Source organism: Mustela lutreola, chromosome 3 (genome assembly GCF_030435805.1).
Source record: "Mustela lutreola isolate mMusLut2 chromosome 3, mMusLut2.pri, whole genome shotgun sequence".
Taxonomy (NCBI): Eukaryota; Metazoa; Chordata; class Mammalia; order Carnivora; family Mustelidae; genus Mustela; species Mustela lutreola.
In genome coordinates this window covers 165,985,799-166,004,179 of record NC_081292.1, presented here as the reverse complement: position 1 = coordinate 166,004,179, position 18,381 = coordinate 165,985,799, and the positions used below count along the sequence as shown (strand labels likewise).

The 18,381-nt window shown below is 55.5% G+C and overlaps 1 protein-coding gene across 4 annotated transcripts in view; it reads right to left on the bottom strand.

Moving 5' to 3' along the window:
• The window catches only part of HDAC4 (histone deacetylase 4), a 288,150-nt gene that overhangs the window by 200,104 nt on the left and 69,665 nt on the right, over positions 1 to 18,381 (bottom strand). The window contains exon 1 of one of the 4 annotated variants that reach the window (XM_059167530.1): positions 16,013 to 16,128. The exons of 2 other annotated variants lie outside the window; for them this stretch is intronic. The gene's annotated coding sequence lies outside the window, so the exon portion shown is untranslated. Of the gene's footprint in view, positions 1 to 9,229; positions 9,680 to 16,012; positions 16,129 to 18,381 lie in introns of those variants that run through there. One more of the 4 variants, XM_059167533.1, reaches the window with a different exon arrangement.

The window sequence follows — 18,381 nt, the reverse complement described above, 5'->3', positions numbered from 1 at the left end:
AACATTTTCAACTTTAGTTACCATCCAAACAATAAACAAGAAAGTCTATCAGATATAGTTTTCATTTTTTTAATTTAAAATAAAGCTGCACATCCTTCTAGAAAGGAAATGGAACCGCCCACCTGGCCTGAAGGTTGAGGAGTGGGGCCAGCAACAATGCCCTGGTGGCCCAGGGTCCCCTGTTTCCAGGAAATGCTGGCCCCAGGGGCCACCACCAGTCAGCACCGGAAAAGGCTCAGTCTACCATCAGAACTACCCTTGCCCAGGACTGAACTTGAGGGGACCAGAAGCTCCACAGGCTACAGGCTCCCTGAAACAACAGACTGGAAAAGCCTCTTTTACAATGAGCTCCCCTGGTTCTTAGCCCGCAGGGCCTGCCTTTGCCCACCCAGCTTTTCGGTTAATTTGTAAACACTTTGCAAGACCCCAGGATTCTAAAAAACCCCATTTCAGTAGTGTCTCTCCAGCACTTAACCAGTAGATGTGAACCCCTGAAGGCAGCTCCCACGGCAGGGGGTAGGTAGTGAGAGGCAAGGGCCCCAACCTCCAAGATGTGGCACAAAAGTGGGGCTGGGTGGGGGCTCGGATGCGAGGGTCTTTTGGCAAGTCACTAAAGCAGGGCAGCCAGACCCTCCCTGGTCAAAGGGGGTTAGACTGACAGGCAGGGGTGGGGCCTGATGAAGGCAGAGACCCAGGATGACCAGCCCAAGGGACTGTGTCAAGAGTCAAGAGATCAGCCCATGCAGGAGCCTGGGGTCACCACCGCATCCCTCCTCCTTAAGAGGCCCAGACGTGCACAGGGCTCCACTGGACACGCCCTCCCCACCGTCCTTCCTCCACTCCCTTCCGTTCAGGCCCATCCACACCCTGCATGGGGACACCAACCTGCCCGGCCAGACACATAGCTCAGGTGTGTCCCAGCACGTCTAAGGGATGGCCTCAACACCCCGGAGGCCGGAAACTGGCTCCATCCTTCCTCAGAAGACTTTAGTGGGCAAACACTCAACGGCAAGGGCCTGCTGAGGGCCCCAGCACACTAAAAAAAAACAGGAGGCTTCATGTCATCCACTTGCAGTAAGAAACAGAAAATAAATTTACCCAAAGACATTCCCAGGAAGAGCAGGAACACGGGAGTCATGCCCCTTTCTCCCCTCCAGCCCTATCCACCACCTCTGGCAAAGCAGGAAGGCATCTAAGACCCTGCTTGTTTGTGCTCCATCACCCTGGGACTCAGACGGGGACCACACCACCCACACATGTGCCCAGAGGGAAGGTGAGGGAGGCCCTGGGGCAATGAGGGTGGCTGAGTCACAGAGCACATTCTTGCTCCCAGGGACAGACGGGAGCCCCTCAATGGACCCACATCTTAGACGGATTCTCTGGGAGCCATGGGATAGGCTGATGGGATGTCCAGAGTGCACTCGGATTCCACAAGAGAGACGGCGGTGGCAACGGGGAGAGAAAATGGGAGAGGTGAAACAGATGTTTAGGAGAAGGAACAGATGCTTGCAGAAAATTCATGCAACCCTGAATGCGAAGAAAAAGAGGAGTCCTGGCTGGCCCGGGGTTCTGGGTGCGTGAGAGCATCCCTTCCCAGGAGGGAAGAAGAGTGGCAGTCAGTAGGGACAGAGAGAAGCATGCACAGAAACCCCAAAGTCCATTGGGGGCAAGGCTCAGGCACGAGACCAGGGCTGCACACAGAAGAGGGAGCACAGGGCAAGCCTGCCCAGGAGCACGGGGAGGAGAGGCCGGGGTGAGCTCAGAAGACCTCCAAGGCAGCCTGCTCTGCTTTCAGGCCCTCGGTATCTCCCTTGGGGACACTGTGAGCACAGGATGGTTAACACTGGGCAAAGAGTGAGAAAAGCTAGGCTCCTGTTCTTCCTCAAGAGATGGGCATCATCAACCAAGAGCCTCAAAGCCTCTGTCTATCCAACAGCGGGAGCAGTCAGGTCTCCAGTGGGACAGCACCCGTCCAATCCAACTTTCACGGCCACCAGGACCCGCCAAGGATCTTCTTACAGTGTGGAAGGATGGTTATACTAAAACGGTAAGTGTAAAATGCAAAACAGCAAAATCTCATATTCATCAAGAATCCAGTAATGGAGAAAGCAACAAGACACAAAAGAACACCAGGAAAGAGACAGGACAGAAACCCACGCACGTGGTAACAGCCATGACCTACAGTGACGGGATTAGAGGAGGATCAGGAGGGTTTTTTCCCCACCTTCAAATACACTCATTCTTCTAAGACTTTCCCAAAACAAACAGTTCCTACTTCAATGATTAAAAAGGGAAAAAGCAAAGCATCACTGCCTATTCCAAGAGAAGGCTCCTGTCCTCTTGCCTCCATGCTTATACCTCCTGAAAGCTCTTCTTTCGTGTCTGGTTTACTGCTCCGACTGAATGTCATCTTATTTCTTAAGTAAAACGTCCTCCCCAAAACCGACAGAACAACAAAGTCACTGACAACGAGCTTCTGTGTGCAGAGATGGCCAGCGGCCTCTTCCCTGGCCTCCTCCTTACTAAACCAGTGAGGAGCGTCATAGGAAACAACAAGCCAGTGACTTAAGCCATCCTTCCTCTAGGCTTCCCAGCTTGGGGACAAATGGGACACCTGGCTGGCAGTGGCTCCTGACATGCCACCTCCCCACCTTCCCCCACGATCCAGGCCCTGACAGGAGTCAGCAACCAACCCGATCATCACACAGAGAGAGTTGGGGATGCCAGCACCCTCAATGTCCCCATTCTGCAGGCGGGGACACTGAGGCACAGAAGCTCTGATATGGTTCAAGGTCCCGGGGCAGGGGAGGACAGCACCCAGGCATGACCGTAAGCAGACAGACACCAGCAGCTGTCCTGGAGCTTGTAAAAGTGTGCAGAGCTTACTTGCACTGGGACTCATGTCACGCTCACAGCGGCACATGCACCTGCGGACTTGGCCGCGTGCATGCCTTGGGAACAGACACTGTTGCCATCTCCTGGAGGGGTCTCATTACCACCTGGGCCAGGGTCTCTGCCTGGCAGATCAGAGCCCCTGCCCTTGGGTGCCGCAGCCCAGCTCCAGCTGTTTTTCCTTCTTTCAGCGGGTACGGTCTCTCTGAGCGCGGACACTCAGATTATAAAGGTCAGGACATTTCCCACAGCCTCAGAGCCTATCAGGGCTTCCTGGGATCAGGGTCCCGACACTGGCTGGCATTTAGAAGCAGCCTCAGGAGTCCTGTTGCACGACTTAGCATTTCCCTGATCAGTTCTGGCTCTTCTGTGAACACAGTCCTTAAATAACAAAGCTCCGGGGTACTTCCCGGTGCGCCTGGGGCTTCCTGGGGTCGCAGGTGGGCGCGGGGGTGAGGCACAGGAATCAGAGTTTATCTCCCTGAGCCAAGAAGATTCTTGCAGCAGATACACTCAGAGACACTCACTGCTCCCAGGCCTGTCTACATCAGAGGATCTTGGAACTATTTGCTCTCATTTCCCTTGACATTCAGTATTTGATTATTCTTGCCAAAGAAACGGAACAGTGATCTAGATGGCTTCCAAAAGATGTTCCCTGGGGCACAGGAAAAAATAACAAAACTTCCATTTCTGTGTATTTTTATATTTAAAAAAATAATTATCTTTATGCTACTTAATGTAAAGACTGGGCTGCCCCCTGCCCTGCCCCCTGTCCCTATCAGGGACACAGCGAGGTCCCCAGGAAGCCAGGATGGGGGCATGAGGGGCTGTCTGGGCCTGGGACCCCTCGCCTGACCAAGAGGCACTGTGTCAGCTCTGCTGGAAGCAGGTGCAGGGTGAGTGACCAGGATGCAGGTGCATCCTCGAAATTTCCACAAGGGGTAGGTGACTATCCAGATCTCCAAAATGGGGGACAAGAGGGCACTGCAGCTCTGTGAATGCTCGGAGGGTGCGAGCCCACTGTCCCAAGAACACTGTGCTCCCCGGGGGGCCACTGACCCCCCCCCCCACCCCATAAGCCACAGCACTACCTGGTTCACAGGTGCACAGGTGACCTAGAGCTCAGGGCCAGCCCTGGAGGACTCCATGGTGTCTTCTCTCTCGTGATGTCAGGTTTTCCTCAGAAGAGAGTCACTCCTGTCCCCCTGCCTCTGCCTGCCAATCCTGGCCAGGCCCCTGGCCACACAGCACACCTGCCCCAGAGACTAACACAGCCGCCGAGGCCACACCGCCCCCGGGTGGTGGGGGCTGGGGGGCTCACACTGCCTAGGGGTGGCCCACACTTCCTTGGGGGACCCCACACTGTCCAAGGAAGCCCCATACCACCTAGAGGGGGTCCCACACTTCCCAGAGGGAGCCCCACATACTGCCTGGGGGGCTCATACTGCCCAGGAGGGCCCTGCACTGTACAAGGGAGCCCACACTGCCCTGGGAGGCTCCACATAGCCTGGGGGTAGCCCACACTGCCCTGGGGGAAGCCTACACTGTCCAAGACAGCCCCTAGAGGGGCTCATACCTCTCATACTACCGAGTGGGGGCTCCACACTGTCCAGGGGGCTCACACAGCCCAGGGGGGCCCACACCCATACTGCCCAGGGCAGCCCCAAACTGCTCAGCCTCCTGGGGGAAATGGACGTCACCCACCGACAAGTCCAATCCACAGGCAATTCTATTGTTGCCTCCGGTAGCCACACAATGGTCAAGAAGCTGTTCTCATTTGCTTCCTCATTGGAAGCCTCTAAGCAGGTGACCAAGGGGACAGAGCCAAGAGCCAACTTTGAAACAAAGCACAACAGAAAAACAGTTTGTACATCCACACCAGTGAAGAACAGAGGCAGGAGCTGCACGCGGGTGGCCGGCCGGCTCACCACCAGTCTGCGGGGTCATGGTCACCCGTCAGAGGCAGCAGCAGCTCTGCTCACTAGACAAGGCAACCCTCTTTCTGGTGCCCATGCTGCCACTGGGGGACAGTCCATCGGTCCGGCTCTCTGCTCTGCAGACTCACATCCAGCTCAGGAGCTGTGGGCACAGGGGCCAGAGGGCCAGGGGACAGGGCACCGCAGCAGAGAGGCCAGGCCTTGCTACATGCACCTGCTCAGGACGCTCTCTCTGGAGCTTCCCAGGAAGAGCAGGAGCAAAAAGCTCTTCCCCATGTATTTAAAAGTCACACACACATATACACACATGTACACACACGTGAGAACAGAAGTCACGGGACCTATCAACATCACTGGCATTTTCTTCAGTAACCACTGCCCCCTTCTAGGCGCTCTCTGCAGCCCGCAGACTAGTTGAATCAGTCCTGCTCTCTCTTAATTCAGATTTTTGTTTAAAGTTCCTACATTCTCCCTAGAGTTAAGACCATGACATGGCCACGTCGTGGAACAGTAGTCGCTTCCGACAAGAAGTATGGTGGCAACGCAGGCCGCCCTGTAGCGAGCCCGGGGCTGTGGGAGCTGCTCTTGAAACGGGCCCCTGCCCATCCACAACTGTTTGTCGCAAACCCCACCCTTCCCTCATCTCTATGGGCCCAGATGACCCCGAGAGGCGGATGCACCCTTTGCACATGAGCAGGAACTGCACCGCATGGGGAGGAGAAGCAGAGGCAGGGCAGTCCGGCCTACAGAGCGGGGCCACGCCAGCATGCACTCAGCCAGCCAGCCTGGGGTCTTCTTGTGCCTGCTCTTCACAGACACCCTGCAAAGTCGCTGGCTCCACAATCCACTTTACAAAGAGCCAGGACAGCCACGGGGAGGTTAAGGACACAGTCCCAGGTCAAGCTGGTGAGCAGCAGCTGCAGCTGGCAGTGGAGCTTGCCTGGCCGGGGCCCCCTCCCTGCACCCAGCACCCAGTACCCAATTCTGTGGCTTGGGGCACAGCAGGATCACAATGGACATGGAGCTCTCCATCCTGGGCTTGCACTCGGGCCACTGCTGCAATCAGTTCTAATACCGCCCTGACGGCCTGGAGCTGAATGGAAAGGGCTCTGGGACACAGGCCCAGACACTCTGATCCGTTGGAGTAGCCAGGAGACAGCAGTCATCTCATGCTGCTACTGCTCGCCCACCTGTCCAAGAAACCTACCGAGAGGACCCACTTGTGTGAGAAGGCCCCTTGCTCAAGAGTCCGCTCACGGTGAGCCCCCTCTGCCACGTGCTGACGACGCTCCCAGGCGCCAGGCCACCCAGCCAGCAGGCATACCTCCCTGTACAACCCCACTGAGGCACTGGTGACTGCAGCTCAGGACTGCTCAGGAGACCCAGCTCAGGACTGTTCGAGGCCCACAAGACAGGCTGGGGCCCAGCCTGCTCAGGCCACACCAGCCGGAGATCCAAAAACAAGAGGAGACTCCTATGAAGACTGTGGTCACCACTAGGGAACCCTGGAGAAAACGGAGACCGGGTGAGCGACAGCCAAATTTCACAACACGAAGGTCAGCGGTGTTCCTCCAACTGAGGAGCAGCAATCTGTTACACAGCTGCCCAGAGCCCTCCCCTCGGGATGCTGCTGCCATACGTGCGCCCGTCTCCAGCATCGCTGTCACTGATGTGGGCGACGGGACCAGGAGGAGGCAGTGGTTAAATAAAATGTGGGAGAAACCCCGCGCCATGGGTCAGTCAGCTTGAGGAAACCCTAATGGGTGAACGTGCACACAATCCGGTCACACCATGAAACAATCAATGGCCTAAAACAGAAACCCGAATCACCAAACTACAGAATCCTCCTGCCCAAAAGTGCAGCAGAAGGTAGGCTCAGCGCCCAGCAGGGGAATGTCTAGGCCCTCTGGAAGCAGACAAACCCGGGCTTCCCGGCGGATCTGGCTGGTCCCCTGGAAAAGCTGTGACCTCTCAGAGGCTGGCACACCCCCAGAGCATCACCAGGAACAGAAGATGCTTCCAGAACCTGACTTGTGGCAGGGACCCATAACCACAGCAGCCCTTTACCCGGGGGCGACACTGGGGCACCTTGGGGGCAAGAAGGAACACACCGCAGATCTCCTGGGCCCTGCCACCTCTCCATCACAACCCTTGTTCAGCCCAGCCACTTGCAAGAGTCCCGGGTGCTGAGACGCTCATTTATCTGCACCACGACCCTCGGGAGCCTTTAGTCCCGTCCACCGTCCTCGTTCCAGTCCTGCTTCATCCCAACCCCAACGAGCAGCACACAGGAGCACACACACAGAAACACCGGCCACGTTTTACAAAGCCCGAGACCAGGGTTCAAGCGCTCTTCGGCAGAACCTGCCAGGACCAAAAGCCTCACGGGTCACCTCCCGGGCCTGCATGTGGCATCTCCCCAGCAGAATCCTTTCCATCCAATTACTCAGAACCTCTCATAGACTTAACTGCGTCACACGACAGATAATATTATTTCCTCAAACACATACTGTGCCAGTAAACACCCCTTCTGTGTCAAATATTTACAAAATGGGGTGGGGGGGGGGGGCGCCTGTCATCATGAACAGCCCCCAAAAGTCAAAGCAGCGATGATCAAACTTTTTCTTTGCCCAGCACAGAGACAGCGGCCCCTCCAGGCTATTTTAGATGGGGCCCAGCATGGGCCGAGGCCAGCAGAAGACCCACCCCACCCCAGACACCCTGCACAGCTCTGGCTCCCGCTCAGGGCGTACAAGCAAGCAGAGCGGAGTACACTCCGGAGGGCCGCCCTACACACGCAGGGCGAGGACAAGCTCGCCACACACAGTCACCTGATACTCAACAGGAGAGCGCCCACACACTCAATGTCCCAGGACCGTTCTGAAGTGCACACATCAACGAGCGGACTCCCTGAGTTGAGAAGAAGGGTCAAGGGCAGAATCACGCAGCGAGGTCTGTCTACGCTGGCTGGCTCCCAGTGACTTTACAGACCCCAGACTATGTAAAGTCCATGTGGATGTCCGTTTGCCGGGGTGTCCTGTGGCTCCGCCCTGCTCGAGCTGGCTGCTCCCAGAGTGTGTAACATGAGAGGGACACAGCAGACAAGCCAGACCAGTGCAGGGACACAGCTGAGGACAGAGCAGATGGGAAGGCGCAGGGGTGGGGAAGGGGAAGGGAAGGGGGGAAGGAGGGAGGGAAGGGGGGAAGGGGGCAATAGTGCCAGAAGACTTCCTCTATTGTATTCTAAAGAACTTCTCCTAAATTCCCTCAATGGACACCCTTTACCCACCACTGAGGAAATGTCTGTTCCTTGTGACCAGATGAACCCCCGCCTGGAACCACCGGTGTGCACGTCTGCAACACAGGCTTCCTCTCGTGCCATCTTCCCAACAGCCTTGAGAAGGACCATAAATTCAGCACTGTGCCGACACCGCCCAGGCCACTCACTGTTAAAATATTCCCAACACAAGCAAGCCTCTTTTTTAATCCAACCAGGAAATTCAAAAGGATTAAGCCTTCTATTTTCAAGTAACTGAACAGAGGACAGATCCTCAAGTCCTCCTTCTAGAGCCTTCCTCTGTTAAGTGACCACTAGCCACAGGGGGCTACTTAAAATTAAAATGAATTCAAATTAAATCAAATGTGAAGTTCTACTTCCCAGTCACACTGGCCCCGTCTGAGTGCTCGATTGCCACACAAGGCTAGTGGCGGCAGGATCTGGCACAGTAGCCGCGGGCCACTTCCACTGTCGCGGGAAGCTCTGGATTAAAGGACCAAGCGGTCCCCATTCACAAAGCCATCTGTGTGTCGTGGTGTCTTTTCCTCTGCTCCCAGCTGCAGCGGTCTCTGTTCTACGAACGTGGGTGAAGCCGGGCCGAGCGGGAACGCAAACACACAAGTGGGACGAGCATACAGTCCACTCCCCTCCAGGACTGGGCAGCTGTGAAAACGCCCAGCTTTCCCCTCACCAGTTCTTACGGACTTTTTCCAGACTCCTCTCGTCTTGCTTTCTCCTTTTCCATGATCACACATTGCTTGGAGGGAGGAGGAGAAGCAAAAAGCCCATGACTCATGTTGCGCAGTCTATCTGTGTAAACCTATGTGGCCCCAAAGGGAAGGTAGGGGAGCCAGTCCTCACAGCACTGTGAACACCCACCCTGGGGCAAGCGTTCTGACCTCTGAGCTGCTCTCTCCCCTCTGGGGCCACCTGGCCAGGCAGGTGGGGTCTGACACTCCTCTGTGTCCCCCCCACCCCGGTGGTGAAGGCCATTCCCCACATCTGCTCCTCCATTTCCTCCCTCAGGCTCCATAGAGAACAGGGCCTTCCCATACGAGCCCCTGCAAGCAAGGGCCCAACAGCTCCCCCAGGAGAGGGCCTGTTTCCCACCTTCTCCACCTACCAGCCGGAGGCGCCGTCTGCAGAGGGAGCGCGTCCTCCCCCACTCCTGGCTCTGGAAAGTCGGCCTCCTCTCCCAGCCCCTATCAGAAATGCTAACAGGTTTTGTGGTGTATTTTTAGAGCTCGTGAGTTTCTCACTCCTGTGGAATGTTCCTCCTGCCTGTCTGGCCCGAGCATAACCGTCCCCCATCGGCTCAGAGAGTAACCACAAGTCTCGGACAACTCAGAACAAGGCCAAGCAAGGCCCTCCATGCAGGCCCACGTTCCCGAATCCTGCTGATGCTCTGTGAACGTCCTTCTTCGGGAAACGCATACGAGAAAGATGTCATCAACGCCACCGTGGTATTGGACTGCGGATGCTGGCAGAACATCCCAACACGGTTTGGGTTCCCAGGCAGACGAGCTCACCACTGCTATCAAAGAGGTCAAGCCTCAGACTGAAGACACCTAGCTTTTCCTTCTTAAAAATTAAATAAGTAAGACGGTTAGTGAGCCCTTTACAAGCTTGTCATCATCGTACAGAGCCTGGAACAATTCTACAGTCACGGAGAGAAGGTTCAGGGCAATCAGCGGCCTGAACTGAAGCCCAGCAAAGTGAACGGAAGACACCTGTAGTGGCACGGCTCGCAGCCTGTGACAAAAGGCAGCTGAGACACCCGCAGGGCTCATGCGATAAAACCAAGGTCTCTATCGGAGCTGGAGAACATTTTCTCCAAAGGAGCATGTGGACTCTCCATGTGGAAGCCGCTGTCCAGGGGAAGTTTCCAGGGATCTTCAGAGTCAGGACAAGTACAACGCCAGCAATTCATCTGTTGCTCCAACAAGGCCATGGTATCACACAGGTCCCCCTCAGCCTGTTGGGACGGGAGCAGAGTGTGGAGACACCCAAGCAGAATCCAAGTGTGAGGGAAACTCTGCTGTCCTCGAGGCAGCTCACAGACATGCCAGCAGACTTGGGAAGAAGCACTTCCCTTGTGGGAGGGGACTCTACATGCTGGTTTTGCCCAGGGGCTCCAAACATTTCCAGTATCCTCCTTTTTCCAGCTGCGCAGTGGAAGGAACCAAGAAACCCAAGGACACTGGGCACTGCTGGCCAGCCCCCAAGACCCCAGGAAAACAGCACCCCCTGTACTTCTGCTTGGCCTGAGGATAGCAGGGGCGCTGTGGACACGGAGCATTTTAAACAAGTACCCACTCTGGGAAAAACTGTCCATGGAGGAAATCATCTGACAGTTGTTCACTCTTAAGAAAGCAAGTCCCCTTTTCCCCTCCCCAAAAGTGGCTCTCAGGTTGAATTCTACCCCATCACAGGGCCCTTGCTGAATGCTAAGACATGAGAACTGGTATTCCCAAGAGGGAAAGATTTGGGGGGGGGGGGGCGTTAGAGAGGGGCCAGAGAGATGCTCACCCCATCGTCCTGAGTGGGCATTAGGCCTCGTCAGCGGCAGGAGCAAGGGCAGGCCTGGGGTGGCCCGAATGATGGGGCTCCAGGGAAACCACCAGAACCTGACAATTAGAAATAATTGCTTCTTGCTTTCTATCTACACTAATGTATTTATTTTTGTCTTTCTCTAGTGCCTGGGTGAACTTCGCTTCCTCTCCTCACCCAGACCACCATCTTCGATAAAGGCAGCCGGTTTCACCCTCTTGCAATGTTCCCCCCAAACACCTCCGATGGTAGTGGGTGGAGACCAGCTGCTGGCACAGAGGTGGCCACTGGCCACGGGCACGGCCCCACTGCTCTCCTGGGGATCCTCTCACTGCAGCCGTTTTGCTTTGTTCTCCTCTTGAAACCCTCATAACATTTCCAGTGCTGTTTTTTGACTCCTGGCTGAGGAAACTGACCAGTTGAGTTGTTGCCTCACTGATCGGCTTGAGGTAAGAGCTCGAGTCAGCCCTGCTCGCCATCCGTGGCATTTGTGGAAACAGCTCATTTGTTGACTGCACTCTCCAGCAACCAGAGGCCCGTTCCTCATTCTTAAAAAGAAGCTGCTGCAGCTGTGTTTTCTGCACAGACAGCAGGGGACGGCGTGCACCCACGCCTCCTGGGCAGGCTCAGGCCTAGGACCTTTGGTCCGGGGTTCTGGCTCCAACTCAATGCCCAAGGTCCCCTTCCCCCGGGGTCCCCGTCAATGTTGAGCCTTGGGCCCCCATCGAGCATCTACTAAGGATCCCAGCCTCTAGACCCAGTGGCCTCCTGGGCCCCTCCTTCCCTGGCCCTCCCCTCACTGAGCACAGCCCCCAGGCAGGCAATCCAGCTCCACCATGACAGGGCCTGAGGGACAGAGGCCTGCTGACCTCAGAGGAGGTGCTGAATCTGGTCCCTCATTCATCAATGAAATGAATGCAGGATACCTGCAGGGCAGAGCCCAGGAACCCCTGGGTGGGCGTGGCCAGGCCTGGCCTGGGGTGGGGAGGCAGGCAACAAGGCTTCTGTCCTGCCCTGAGGGCCCAGTAGACCCCACGGAGAGTGGGGAAGGATGCCAGGTGGTGGCTTGGTGCTCTTTCACTATTAATAAAGTGAAGAGCAGACTCATACGGCAGGCCCAGCTGAGCTCGCAAGGCTCCTGGGAAGCTCAGCTGGAATAACAGAGCATTCAAGAAAACATCCTAAAACCTCCGTGTGCAAAACAAATTGTTTAAGTCTGTTTAAACTTCTTGCTCCTTCAAAAGACATGCTGTTTTAAAGGAGATCCAGGCCTGAGGGAAAGTTGTACACAGATGACGATGTTCCCCTTTGCTGGGCTCCATAAACACCACTGTTTTCCGCTAAGAGGCCCCAGGAGGCAGGAACCCAAAGGCTGGGCTGTCCCTTCGGGCCTGCAGACGCTGCTGGTACCTGCTTCCCAAACTATTCAGTACAAATGTCTACTTTCAACCAAAAACAGGATTCTACCTAGGGTTTTCTAAAGCTAGCAAAGAAAAGAAAGAAAATGAAAAGGATTTGGGGCCAAGGTCTTCATGGTGACCCGCAGGGCCCAGCTGAAGGCGAGTGGCAAGGGGCAGGCAGTCTGGACAGCACCCATTCCCGGATCATTCAGGAGTCGGGCACCTTCTGGGCCGGTCGAAGGCTCCGTGAGTGTTTCTCTAAGTACAGATGAGAAATCAATTAGTATGGCACAGATATAGGCACGTTCAGCTTATTTCTTCTTCTCATGTTCTGCTGTATCCCCTAACCGCAGGGATCATCACCCCGCAGTAAGCATTCACACACGTTGGTGGGCTACAGGTTTCTCCAAGAGGAGGCAGATGTATCAGGAATTGACATAAGGACTTTGTTTGGCAAACCTCTATCCTCAGTACAATTTCTGGAACATTCCTAACTCCTTCTGCATGGTTTCGTGGTGCCTGGTTCAAGGGAGCACTGTGGGTCTGCACCCCCTTTACTGGGGAGTCTGGGTCTCCCCAAAGGCAATGCCACAGGCATTCCCCACCCCCACCCAGGCACTCAGAGCTGACACCAGAATAGACCACTCCTGCCCCTTCCTTGTGGAAGCCACTCTGCTGGAGCCCAGAAAGGGGCAAAGGGCTTTCTGGTCTTTCTCTACCCTTTTTTGTATTTTTGCATATATAACACTATTTCTGCATGAATTATTTTCAAAAGAGAATGCCAAAATAAGTTCTACAAGTTTCCAGATTTGTAGGCAGGATAAATAAGAACTCAGTTTGGTTTTCAATCATGTTCAAATTATTTGCATGTGTGCAGCTTAGTTTCATTTAGTTCCTAAATTCTAGCCATTCCTAGACAAATGGACCAATGAAACTTGCATTTCAAATTTAAATGTATTTATACACACACACACACACACACACACACGCACACACATAAGTGCACATGCCCAGTTAAGTCGGTATAGACAAATCCTTAGCAAACATTTTTCTGAAGCCCATTACCTAAACACATTTGGTAACACAGCTGTCAACTGCCCTCACAGGCCATGAATCTCAAAGACATTCAAGATGACCACGCAGGCGGCAAACAGAGAAGGATCAGGTTACTTGTCTGTCAGAGGATGAAGAACTGGGTAAACTCAGAGGTGCGGTGCCACAGCAGAAATTCTCCTTGCTGTTTTAGACTGCCTACATGAGGGGATCATCACGTTTAAATAATGAGTTGATGATTCAGAATCTCAGAGAATGCCTCCAATAGTCCTGCTTCTAGAATCTGATGATGGATCTGGGGTCACAGCTCTTCCCCAGAAGTCTCGTCTCTGAAGAAATCCCTAATTTCTGCTGTTTTCCTGGCACTTCCCATCTCTTCCTACACTTTGAACACAGAAGAAGTTCAGCCCCTGCTGGGATTCTTGGGCCGACGGTCAGTCGGTCAGATGGAGGCCGCTGCCCCAAGGTCAGAGGTCAGTGACTGCGACCAAGGAGAGTCAGTGACTGAGTCGGCTGACACCTGCACCCAGGCTGAGCGATCCTGAGTGAACACATGTCTGGGCCCTTCATGTAGCCTGTCCCTCAGTCGCCAGACCACAGAGACCTGACCATGCTCCAGGCTCCAGGCCTTCAGTCATCATGCAAAACCAAAGTCGGGAAAGATGTTCTTCATTTAAAACAAGCCATCAGACACCTGCTCAACAGCAGGGACTGCCACCAGGGCAGGGTCCCCAGCACTGCCCAGCCGATGACAGAACCGAGACCCTCAGACAAGGCCCCAGCACCCGCTTGGTTTAAAAGGTGACAGGGGTATGTGGTGGGGGATAGTAAGAACAAAGGCAGAACCTTCACCCCCTGGTACCCTGGACAACAGCTGGTGACCCTCACCTTGTTTCCCACCCAGTCCCACACTAAGCAGGGACTACTCAAAGAGAACCTTCTGGAAAAGGCTTCTGAGATGCATGGGATATTTGGGGATGCATAAGGAGGGCCTGAACCCCTTGTTCCCTTCTGCTCCACCTCCCTTGGGAGCTAGGCACCCCAAGCCTGGCACGACAGAGAACAGAGGCCAATGGGTACTGTAGGCCTGGGCACAATACTGGCCATGCTCCTCTTTCAGCCCTACACACGCTGGAGCTGCACTGCCAGGAAGACCCTTCTCAGGCTCTGCCTTCTCATGGCATCAGGTATCCAGAAGGGTCTCGAAACTGAACAAGAAGGAGGGCAAGAGCCCTAGGCACACAGAGCCTGTACCTAGAATGGGCTCTGTGCCCCAGTGTCTGTCCTCTGCCAGACTGGGGGGGGGGTCTGTACCCAAGACCCTCAGAGACACATGGGCTGTTTTCAGAAACACAAAGAAGGGGTTATATTTAGCAACAAAGCACCACAGAGCCTGAGATGCAGACACGATGGCAGCCTCCCTGTGGTGCCCAATGGCCCCTGCTGGGGCGAGGCAGGCCTTACGGGCTGGCAGCCAGACCAGTCAGGAGTCCTGGGGGCCTGGTCCTCTGCATGGTGACAGCAACCCCGCCCCACCCGAAACCAGGGTGCTCCTGCACCTCGGCCTTTCACGGCTCACCGTGGGTTCTCAAGGGTCAAACAGCAGCTCCTGTTTGAGAAAATGATTTCAGGGAAAGTTCTATTTCCTTGGATAATTTTCTGACAACCACACTTAGTCTTCCAAACACCACTGGGTAGGTTTTTTCCAAGTTCTCTTTCTGAACAGTCGTAATGGAACAAGGCTGTTGGGGCGTTTCACGTTTTCTCCGAGGACAGGGATCTAGGACCAGCACAAACATCTCCCCATGTCAAGGTGAAAATCTCTGCCCCCTGCTTCTGACGCTCCTACACACACTGAACACACAAAGCCCGGGGGCAACACCCAGCGGAGACTCCGTGTCCACCCGGAAACGAGGGCCCCACAGCCAAGAGCTGGGAAACCAAGCCGACCTGCTGCCAGAGGCCCGGCCTGGCTGGGATCCCTGCCACAGCCGCAGCAGTGAGACCCCAGGCACGGCACCCACTCTCTGGGCCTGTTTCTTCACAGTGAAATGGGATTATAAAATGACCTGCTTGTATAGGTGTGTTCGAAGGATTCTGTAAGAAATTCCACTCGCGTGCTTAGCATGGGCCTAGCAGCCAGAGAGCAAAGCGTGAATGCTGGCTGTGGTTTCAGAGATGGCGGAGTGACAGCCCCGTGGGGAAGTTCGTGTCGGGACTTGATGGACCCACAGACCTGGCTCCACCTCACTGAGCTGGGCCCCTGGTGACACAGGACAACAAGATGATCTGAGTGGCAGTCAGCACAGATGTTCCTAACAAGAATGTGACAACCCGCTGAGGCTTTTAAAGAAACCCAGGGACAAGAAACTGCAGCCAAGATTCCTAGGTTTTTTTCCCAAGGGGTCTTCTTACCAAAGTACAGAATCGACAGATCTCTCTGGAAGACCAGCCAATGGAAAATCACAGTAAAGGAGATCGTCTCGATGTTTAGACAAGAACGAAACATGAGGGAGGCACCCCACTTCAGGGCAAAGCAGGGCATGTGTGGTACAGTCTCACAGGGCATGGGTGACAGGGCCTTGGTGTCCCGGGAGAGGACGGCAGCACCCCACAGCAGGGCACAGGGGTGGCGAACGGCCCCCTGCCCCCACGGGCAGTGCCTACGCCCCAGCGAACCGCAGATCCCCTTTTCTCCTATCCCACACCCCAGCACAAGGCACAGAGGCTGGAGGGGAGACAGCAGAGGCCTCCGCTCTACACCCGTGGAGTTCCAACATTCTAAGGTGACCAGCTAGCAAGTCGCCAGGCCACACGGGACGGCCCGTGCAGTTACAGAACGGGACATGGAGAACCCGCACAGTTTCCTCAGACGAGTGAATCGCAGCGGGTTTGCACTTTACCTTTAGCCAAGCCTCTGGTTTGCGTCCCGGCGGCCCCCCAGAGCCAGTCCTCTCAGGCCGTCAGGTCGGAGCAAGGAGGAGAGTCAGGCCATGGCCTGCCGGCGCCCACTGATGAGGACTGCATCGCCCCGCCCCGACATCTGGTTTCTATTTCATCCCCGTGTTGTCACATTACATAACAAGCAGACACTGCGCGGGCTCACCGCAGACGCAAGGCTCCGACGCCCAGAGCACGGGCTCCGGCGGCCGACCGCCCCCACCACACCGCTGTGCACTTGACCTGGGCTCTGACAGCAAATGCCCTCTGGAGAAGACACGGGACTCCACCTGCTCCAACCGCTTCCTGAGACGGAGTCCCACTCCGAGCTCCTTCTCATTCCACATGCAGATGGGGGGAAAGCATCAGTTCTCTGCAGCCCGAGGTTCATTTTCCAGACCTTGGCCTCGGAGACGTGCAGGAACAGGCCACGGACTGGGATATGAGAATGGGCCAGAAGCCTCGGCAGCAAGGGCGGGTGTGGGCCCCCCAAGGGGAGAAGGCACACTTGAGGCCTGCGGAGGGAGAGCCTGGGAGCAAGCGCTCTGGGAGCTCTGGGGCCATGCTGCAGAGCGGACACTTCCCTCAGCTTGCTCGGGAAACAGTAGGATTCGTAGTAAGAAAGGCTGCCACATACACTCCAGGTCCCAAGCCAGCAGGAGCCCCTTCTGGGAGTGTGCGGCCCCTCCAGAGCTGCCAACCACGAACTCAAGCCCCCTGAACCAGCCAACACAGGCCAGGGTCAGGTATGAGGGAGCCAGCAGCACAGAGCTTCCCCAAGGTCACCTGGACTAGCCCATCAGATCTAGGCAAGAAGAATCAGACCCTGCAGCCGAGGCACCCATCAGGCAGTCAAGCTACGGGCCTTCATGCAAGCAGAAATCTAACCACTAAGCCACAGAGTCTCCTCGGCTGAGTGGCCCAGGGCAGCTGCCGGCTTCCAAGTGAACCATTCTGCACAAAATCTAACCACCACGCCACGGAAACTCTCCTCGGCTGAGGAGTCCGGGCAATCACAGCCTCCTGGTAAACCACTCTGCACAAGGGGAAGTGAGAATTTAAAAATTTTCTCTTATTACTACACAAAAGCGGCCCGGCTGACTTGATTGGCAAGAAATTGAATGAGGCAGTGGACCTAGCGGTCTGCCCAGACACAGGCACAAGCCCCTGCACTACCCCACACCCGCCATCTCGCCCAGCCCTGGCCCAGGGCCCCGCAGACAGGACAGCACTGTTCAGTGGGCTTAAATCCCGCTCTTCTCACTGCACCAGCGGCAGCAGACACATGTTGGGGGACAGTTATCTCAAGGACAACACTTATCAAGCAAGTGGCACAATTCAACCCTAAGGGCGTGCAATGTCACAGAGGACCTAAGGTGGGCACCGCAGAAAGGCTGCAGAATGGCATGTTCCCTGAGCCCCGGAGGCAAATAGGCTCAGACCTTCAGATGGAGAAACTGGCAAAGGGCAGCCTCTCCCAGGATGGCTGGCTCTCCCCCGCCCCCGCCCCCCACCCCCTGCATGAAAAGGCACCACAGCAGAGGGAGATAAGCACCCACCAGCCCTGGACAGAGCAGACCAGACAATGTGCACGAGCAGGAGGAAGACACAGAGCAGAGCGGACTGTTGCAGAGGACATTACTGAGTCCTGCACAGGAACAGCCACACCCCTGCTACCTGGTGAGGGTCTTCAGGAAGATGCCCTATCACTGTATCAGTGTTTTCCCAACCTGGGTGCAGGGATGGGGCCCTGCACTGCTGAACTGGGCTTCTTATTATCTAGTCTGACTATGGCAGGATCAAAGGGATTGACAGAGAAAAGCCCACATATGCCAGGGAGGGAGGGCAGGCTGGGGCCGCTGAGGGCAAAGCAGGAGCCACTGGAAAGCACACCTCTCTCTAAAGCAGACACACAGCTATGAGGCCTTGACGGGATACCTGAGGCACCGCACCCTGCTGCAGGTGAGCCATGTCCAAAGCCATAGCCAAGGCCATGGCCGCTAGACAGCGAAGAAAATGAACCCTGACTTTAATCTGCCTGAACCATACAATGGGGCCAATATACTATACCGTATGCTCAGAACCACCTCTAAACATTCCATGCATCCTACAGCTGGCTGGCACAGGTGAATCTCTTCAAACACCTGCAATCTCCCTCCAAACTCTTCAGACTTCACCAGCCATGTGTTGATTCCGGTCTCAGGCAGCTTTCCGTCTGGGGCAGTCAGACCAAACAAAGCAGGCCTCCCAAGGGCAAGTAATTCAACAGACCCTTCTGCCCCTCAGGAACAGGGTCCCCAGGGAGCGCTGCAGGCCTGGGGGCCATAGAGGC